The sequence below is a fragment of the Mauremys mutica genome, chromosome 6 (assembly GCF_020497125.1).
Source record: "Mauremys mutica isolate MM-2020 ecotype Southern chromosome 6, ASM2049712v1, whole genome shotgun sequence".
Classification (NCBI taxonomy): Eukaryota; Metazoa; Chordata; order Testudines; family Geoemydidae; genus Mauremys; species Mauremys mutica.
Genome location: NC_059077.1, coordinates 132,568,867 through 132,577,019, shown reverse-complemented (window position 1 = coordinate 132,577,019; position 8,153 = coordinate 132,568,867).

Genomic DNA, 8,153 nt, shown 5'->3' with positions numbered 1-8,153 from the left:
CCAAAAGTAGCTACGGTGTCCTACAGGAGGCCTGTGATATGCAGGGGGTCAGATTAGATGCTCTAATGGTCTCTTCTGGCCATAAAGTTGACTAATTTCTGAAAAACTGAGTGCAGCACTGGGAGCAGCGTCTGATGTTTTCCTGTCTAGCCGGCTTGCTGCCTAGAACGAACGCTCCTCGAGTGGGGTGATCCACAGGGAGTAGCTCAAACCTGCAAAGTGCCTGGCCAGGGGCAGGACATTGGCACAGCAAGGGAGGAGTGTGGCAGTGACATCACAAAGGCCTTTTGCAGGACCTCAGACTATTGGTCCAAGGTGGTGGGGAGGTGGTGACCTCACAGAGAGATGCTGACATCAGGCAGGCAGGACAGGGGCGAGGGGCCAGGGAAACCTCAGAGACCCCTGTGGCTTTGCTTCAGCAAGTCTCCTTCTCCAGGTCTCTCTTTGAGGACTGAGAGAGTATTCGGGTTCACGGATGTGAGCGCCAGGAGGAACCTCTTTTGAGTTTTCTCCTTCCCTTTTAGTGATTTTACTAGAAAACAGCCGTCCCAGTTTAGAAGGTAAGAGCCTCCTCGAGGTTTGAAACCTGTTCAGTCTGATCCATCTGGTGAGAGTTGAATTCTAGGCATGGAAAACACGAGCTTAAGGAGGCAGAATTTTATTGCGCACGTGGGATTTTGTCCCTTAGAATGACTGGGGACATTAGGGTTTGTCCTTTTTGTTTCACCTTTTCCTCCATCCCTCCCTCCTTTCTCTTTGTGTCTTGCTTCTTTTGTCCTTTCTCCTGTTCTCCTCCCAACACTGGGAGGTAGGTGCGGTGTGTGTGTGTGTGTTGCGGGGGAGTGCTCTTCAGCTCCCACTGTGGGAGCTCCACCCAAAAATGTGGGGCTGAAACAGTGGTCGGGCAGTGATCCCCACTAGTGACCTGGGCCATCCTTTGGGCTCTCTGGTGAGAACCCTCAGCCTCCCATCCTCAGTCTCTACCCTGATTGGCTGAGCAGGGGGTTATTGACAGGGACGAGACTCAGATCCTTGTTGTTCTCTTTTAAGACCAAGTAAATAAGTCAGAACCAGTTCTCTGATGAATTTTGCTGCTTCTGGGCCAAAGCTTTCTACTCCTTGGACACACTTGTTCCCCATTCACAGCGCCACCCCCCTCTCCATTCACAGCAAGGTGCAGCATGAGGTTTCAGCTACCATACTCCCTCCCCCTTCCTTTCCTGTTGATAGCAGCCAAGGGAATGCTGGGAAATGTAGTTCTTTCCCTGCTCCAGGGCTTGCTCTATAGGCAGGGAGCTAACCAAGGAACTACAGCTCCCAGGGCTCCCTGTTGGTTCTCAGCTCCCAGGCTGGATCCCTGCCAAGCTGCTGCCCCTGCAAATGGGCTGCTCCAAGTACCTGCTTGCTTTGCTGGTGCCTAGAGCTGCCCTTGTGTCCACCCATCCTGCACCCTCACCCTGTGCCCCAGCCCGGAGCCTGCACCCAGCACCCAAGCTCCATTCCAGACCCTGTACCCAACTCCATCCCAGACCCCAATCTCTCAACCATCTTACACCCCAAACCCCTGCCCCAACCCAGGGCCTGCACCCCAGACCTCCTCCCCCCTCCCAAACTCCCTTGCAGAGCCTTAGGCAGGTGGGGAGCAGAGTTTGGGGGGTGGGGTGGGCTCTGAGTGTTCTGGGCACCACCAAAATTTCTACAAATCTGCTGACCCTGATACTTGGGGGGGGGGTAAGGAGGTGAGCAACGAGTCGGTGGATGGAGGGGAGCATCCATTTTCAGTATTTTAATTTTTGGTACTGCATTGAGTGACTGCTGTGTGCAGTGATATAGTGACCACTGGGCCTTTGAATGAGGCTTTATACTGGGGGGGTGGGAGCGAGGAGGTAAGCGGCGAGTCGGTGGATGGAGAGGGACAAATCTCCCAGCTTCAAAATCTGGGACTGTGTCTGTTGGTCCTTTTTGCTGCTTTTCTCTGGGCTGGGGGTTGTCCCAGTGCTGCACAGAGGGGGTTCCCACAGGAAGGTGCTTGCTCCTAACCCCCAAGGCCGTCAGTGTGTCGGCTCTTCTCTAGCCAGCCCACTTGCCAAGTCTGATTGGCCTTGGTCGGGCTCCCAAGGGTTGCACCTGTCTGGAGGTGCTGCCTTCCATGTCTTCCTCAGTCCCACCTCATTCACTCCACAGGGTGACGGGTTACCAAGTGGGGGGAAGATCTTATTGTACTTCTAGCAAAAAGACATTTTTCTGTTACCTTAATTACACTACCTTAGGGGCCCCCTATAACATATTACCAAGGTTCAATACAAAGTCATAGACAAATTATACAAAAATGCATAATGCAGAGATTTATCTACAACTGCAGTGACTGCTGGGTGCAGTGATATAGTGACCCCTGGGTCTGTGAATGAGGCTTTACACTTGGGGGGGTGAGGGGGCAAGTGGGGAGCAGGTGGGCGAGCGGGTGGGCAAGTGGCAGGTGGGCACAGAGGTGAACAGTGAGCCAGCAGGGAATCATAGAATCATAGAATCTCAGGGTTGGAAGGGACCTCAGGAGGTCATCTAGTCCAACCCCCTGCTCAAAGCAGGACCAAACCCAACTAAATCATCCCAGCCAGGGCTTTGTCAAGCCTGACCTTAAAGACCTCTAAGGAAGGAGATTCCACCACCTCCCTAGGTAACCCATTCCAGTTCCTCACCACCCTACTAGTGAAAAAGTTTTTCCTAATGTCCAACTAAACCTCCCCCTCTGCAACTTGAGACCATTACTCCTTGTTCTGTCATCTTCTACCACTGAGAACAGTCTAGATCCATCCTCCTTGGAACCCCCTTTCAGGTAGTTGAAAGCAGCTATCAAATCCCCCCTCATTCTTCTCTTCTGCAGGCTAAACAATCCCAGTTCCCTCAGCCTCTCCTCATAAGTCATGTGCTCCAGCCCCCCCTTGCCCCTGCCTCTGGGCGGCCCTGCTAGCAGCTCTTCTGGGAGTGCAGGGGAGGAATGACTCCCCCTTCTCTAGCTTCTCCCCGTGGGACTCTGGGGAGCAGGGAGGGTTGTGTGATAAATTCCATCCAACTCCCCCTTTGATCCAAGCCGAGGGGCATCTCAGCTCTGCACGATCCCCTTGGCAGGGCCAAACAAGAGATGTTTTCCACTGCCCAGGAGACCCAGCCAGGGACTGATGTGCTGGAGATATGTTGGGAAAAGGGACTGTCTGAATTGCCAAGGCAGGAAACGAACCATCTACAGCAACGTCATTAACCACAAACACACACTAGCCATGCTCCAGCCAGTGGGGAAATGGGCAGGAACTCTGGCTGCTCCCTGTGGATCACCCCACTCAAGGAGCGTTCGTTCTAGGCAGCAAGCCGGCTAGACAGGGAAACATCAGACGCTGCTCCCAATGCTACACTCAGTTTTTCAGAAATTAGTCGACTTTATGGCCAGAAGAAACCATTAGAGCATCTAATCTGACCCCCTGCATATCACAGGCCTCCTGTATGACACAATAGCAGGTGAGGGAGGGGGGCTGAGGAGGCGAGTGGGCAGGCAGTGGCAAAGGGGTGGCTGAGCTGACAGCATGGAAGGGGGGGGCTGAGGAGGCGAGTGGGAGGGGCTGGTGAGCCAGCAGCAGGGGACTGAGGAGACAAGCTATGAGTCAGTGGCTGACCTGTTCTGCTGATCTGGTCTGGCTCCCAGCCCCTCTCCAAGGGTTGCAGCTGTCTGGAGGTGCTGCCTTCCTCAGTCCCACCTCATTCACTCCACAGGGCAACTGATTACAAAGTGGGGGGAAGATTTTATTCTACTTCTACCTTAATTATACTACCTTAGAGGCCCGCTATAACATATTACGAAGGTTCAATGCCACCGTTTGGGCGGGGCGGTGCTGGGGAAGGAGGGTTTGTTTCCATGGGTCAGGTGGCGCTTGGGGGGGATTGTTTCGGAGAGGGGCTCGGCAGCGCTGGGGGGTGGTGTTCGGGGAGGCCGGGGGGGTTTCATCCCTCCGCTGTTTTCTTTGGAGTAATATTGCCCTCGCCGCTTTACGAGTTGTGCAGGCCTGGACTAAACCACAGACTCTGGACTCAGCATTCAAGTATCCTGCAGTCTGAACTTCACATCTGATACATTCCCTCATTGGCTACCATTGTTTGGCCAGCAGGGAAGTGCTTCTTGTCCAACGAGGCAGCCAGATTGGGACCCGTAGGCATGGAATGGCTCTGAAGGAATCAGCTGTTTCTCTCTGTGCTTCATGAAACTTTGGATCCAAATGGTAAAAGACAGTTGTGCCCAATTTAATCATGGCGTCCTTCAGGAGTGTGATCAATGCCACTTAACTAGGGAGCAGGGTTCTAAAAATAGTTTACTTGGGCCACAGGTCACCATAGGTTCCATCTCGGGGGTGAAAATCAACCACTAGTACCTGCAATTTCTACCTGAGTTCTTGTCAAATCTTTGACCTTCCTTGGAGTAATTTTACACTTCTCTGTTGTAGAATTCTTCTCCAACCGCACAACAGATCAGTAGCGACAGTGAGGTACAACTCCCCCAACTATGCCCTTTTAATTCTTTAATGTGCTGGCACAGATTTTAATTAGGGACTAAATTCAGGTGTGACTTAGAATCCCTGTAAGACAACAAATGTCAGGTCTCTATTAAAAAGAGGTATCTTTCTGCAGCTATAGCACATTCAACACGGATTTCATTTTCTACACATTTGCAGCATCTCCCAGGGGTGAGCTGAAGAGAAAAGTCACTTCCATGTTTCCCATCTCTACCTCGATAGGGATTGTATTTCCCAAATAATAGGCAATATGCAGCTAATGAGGAAGGAGATCTCTTCAGGAGCCACTTCCTGCAGGGCCTGGGCCACAACTGCTTTGGGAGCCCAATGCCTGGGCACTTTGTTTAGTTACAAGTTATTTATGAGGGAATCCTCTTCCCAGCCCTTTAGAAAAAATACTGACCTAACCAACTGCACAACAGGGGGACTGGGATGGTGATGGGGAATAAGGGAATCCCTCTGATTTACCCCATTTTCTTCTGTTGTTACAGAGGGTGAAATGACATTTTCCCCTATCCCTGCCCTGTTCCTGCTCTTTGTTATAGTTCAATATATTTTAAGTGAAAAAAATGGTAGTAAAAATATCTGCTCTGCAGCACAACCTGAACCAACATCAGAGCAACTGGGAGTGAAACAACTTCTTCCCCAAGAGTGAACTCGATGACTAACAATGGCTTTGAAATGGGGGAACAGTATAACCGGGATGCTCAGGGTTTGTTTAGACTAGGGAAAGTGATGGAGTTTAGGTCAGGTCAAGGGGAAAGCTAATGCCAACCCCTGCACCTGGGCTGCATCTGCTCTACAACTATAATTGTCTTGTTACACCAAGATCACTAACTTGAGCAGCCAACGCCATGTACAGCCCTAGCGGATGTCAGGCACAGGTAGTTTTAGCCTCAGTGTAGCTTGTTGGAATCAAACCTCTCCCCCATCAGGAGCTGACGAACATTCCTGGCTGGAGGGACACACACTCCTTCGACTCAAAGGAAAGGAGTTGATAGAAAAGATCACAGGACTGACCCCAAAGAAGGGAATTAGCAAATGTGATTAAAAAAAAAAATCTTTCTCCAGCACTAGTCAAGGGATTTATAACAGTTCTCTCTTATGTGGACTTTCTGATGTGCAATAAGGTTTGAGCTCTGATGGAAGCTTTTCCCACACTCAGGGCATGTGTAGGGCCTTTCCCCTGTGTGGATTCTCCAATGTATGATAAGGTGTGAGCGCCGACTGAAGCTTTTCCCGCACTCAGGGCACATGTAGGGCGTCTCCCCTGTGTGGATTCTCTCATGTCTGATAAGGTGAGAGCGCCGCCCGAAGCTTTTCCCGCACTGAGAGCACGTGTAGGGCTTCTCCCCTGTGTGGATTCTCTGATGTCTGATAAGGTGAGAGCGCTGATTGAAGCTTTTCCCGCACTCAGGGCACATGTAGTGTGTCTCTTCCAAGTTGATTCTGTTGCGTGGAATAAGGTCTGAGTGGCTACTGTAGTTTTCCTCTGGCCTCTGCTGAGTCTCACAGGCTTTTGTGTTTTCTGGGAGTGCACAACTCCTGGAAACATTCCCTTTGGATCTTCCTGATAACAGCCAATGTGGATCTACTTGCACAGTGTCTTCCTGCTGGGGTTTCTCCTCCTCGTTCTCACTCGCCAGGCCATCGCCGGATGGGAGACAGAGAGAATCCAGACATAGGTCACTCCCTGTGCCTGAGAAAAAGGAAATGTCAGAGAGAGGAATGGAAAAAGGGATGAACAAACCAAAATATATGTGGGAGAGATCAAACATATCAGGTACTGATTTTCCCCAAACCCTTCCACAGAGAAGAGAGGAAGGGATCAGTTCTGGGTCCTCATTGCACCATAACTCTCAGGGGAAAGTGAGGTCAGGGAGGGACCAGCTGCCAGTTGTCAGTCAGAATAGGAGGGAAGCCATGAGTGATATCTGCCATAATGATTCCACATCTGCAGGGAACAATCCTGAACTTGAAGAGCTCACAGGGTCTTTGTAGGGCATCCCAAATGTTTCCTGCATTCCTAAGCAGTTGTTGAACCAATTCCTCACCTGCAAAGGCAGCTCTCGGAACCACTTCTTTCTCAGAGCCCTGGAGGTCCGGGACCCATGGCTCTTCCCCTTGTTCCAGCTGCGAGATCACATAAGGTTTGGAAACTGGAAACCCTACTGCAGGCAAAGAAAACACGGGAGGTCAGTGGAATTTGTGGGATACTTGTCACAAAGAATATTCCATAGTTTTAACCCCATCTCATTTTTAGACAGTAACATCTGTAGCTCTCAGGATTCATCTGCTTGCCTGCATAAATCTCTCTTTTCTTATAAGTACGGTATTGTGATAGGTTTATTAATTCATATTAAAAATACATTTGGCTGTAATGCAAGAAACCTACAGGCCAAAAACCTGCATTTTAAGCTAAAGCAAAGTTAGCATAGCTACATCCTGTGCCCTTTTACCCAGAAAAGCAACTGTTTTTCCTATACCCAAATAAAGTGTCTATGCTTAGGTCTAAGACCCTTTACCTAGACCAACAGACAATGAAGAATAGCAAAGGGGATTTTTCAAAGTTGTACTCACAGACTTAACAAGTACCCCACAAGTGCGCAGATACCTGTCATCCATACGCACATACATACTAGCCTATGGAGTAAGCGTACCCTAACATTTCTATGGGGGAAAACTGAAATTTGGGCATAAGAGGAAGGATTTCCGGTATTTATTTCTATAAAAAGAGGTCCTCACTATGGTATCCCCACCCCCACCTCGACCTCCTCCTTCTCTACACTTCACCATCTTCAGCTACGTATTCATGCTATCCATCTACAACAGCTATTAACCAGTAATAGGCCGCACTTATTTTCTTTTCAAACTTTAAGTTCAAAAGGGACTCGGCTAAGCTTGGTCTCTCTAAACTTTATTTTAATTTGTGTATTAGATTATTTAGTTGAGCTAAAAAGTAAATTCCAAAGTAGCTTTGACAGCTCTTTGCATTAGTTTCCCTTGCAAGAGCTGTGAAACCAGAACCGCCAGAGGCGAGGCCAACATCAGTTTATCAAAACAGGGTGTGAATATTAACCAAAGTTTGCAGCACATAATATTGTATCATCATATGTATCTCCTGAATAACAGTAATACAATTGTAACTCTGTAATTCTACCTGTTTTACAATTTACTTACTATTTCATTGAGTTTAATAAAAAGTCGTTATGACTAAATCTGTCTCACTGTGAGCTTCCTGTCATACCCCCGAAGGTCCCTTTATCAATTCTGTGGAACCCGATTCGAAACACGAACTTTTATCTTCTGATCAAACAAATTGGTGAGCCTAAACCCATATTAATTAATATAAATGATTAAGTATTATTATTAATTAATTAAAATAATTACAATACACATTAAATTAAGTTGATAAATCAAATCAACATTACTCACACACCCCAAATAAGGCTACGCATCCCAAGGCATCTTCCTTGGCTCAAAGTGGCAAGAGAGTTACTATTATAACAAATCATATTCACTACACCTTAGTGCCTAAGGACCAACTAACAGTGGGTCCCCATTGTGCTAGGCAAAGTACAAACAGAGAACAGTAGA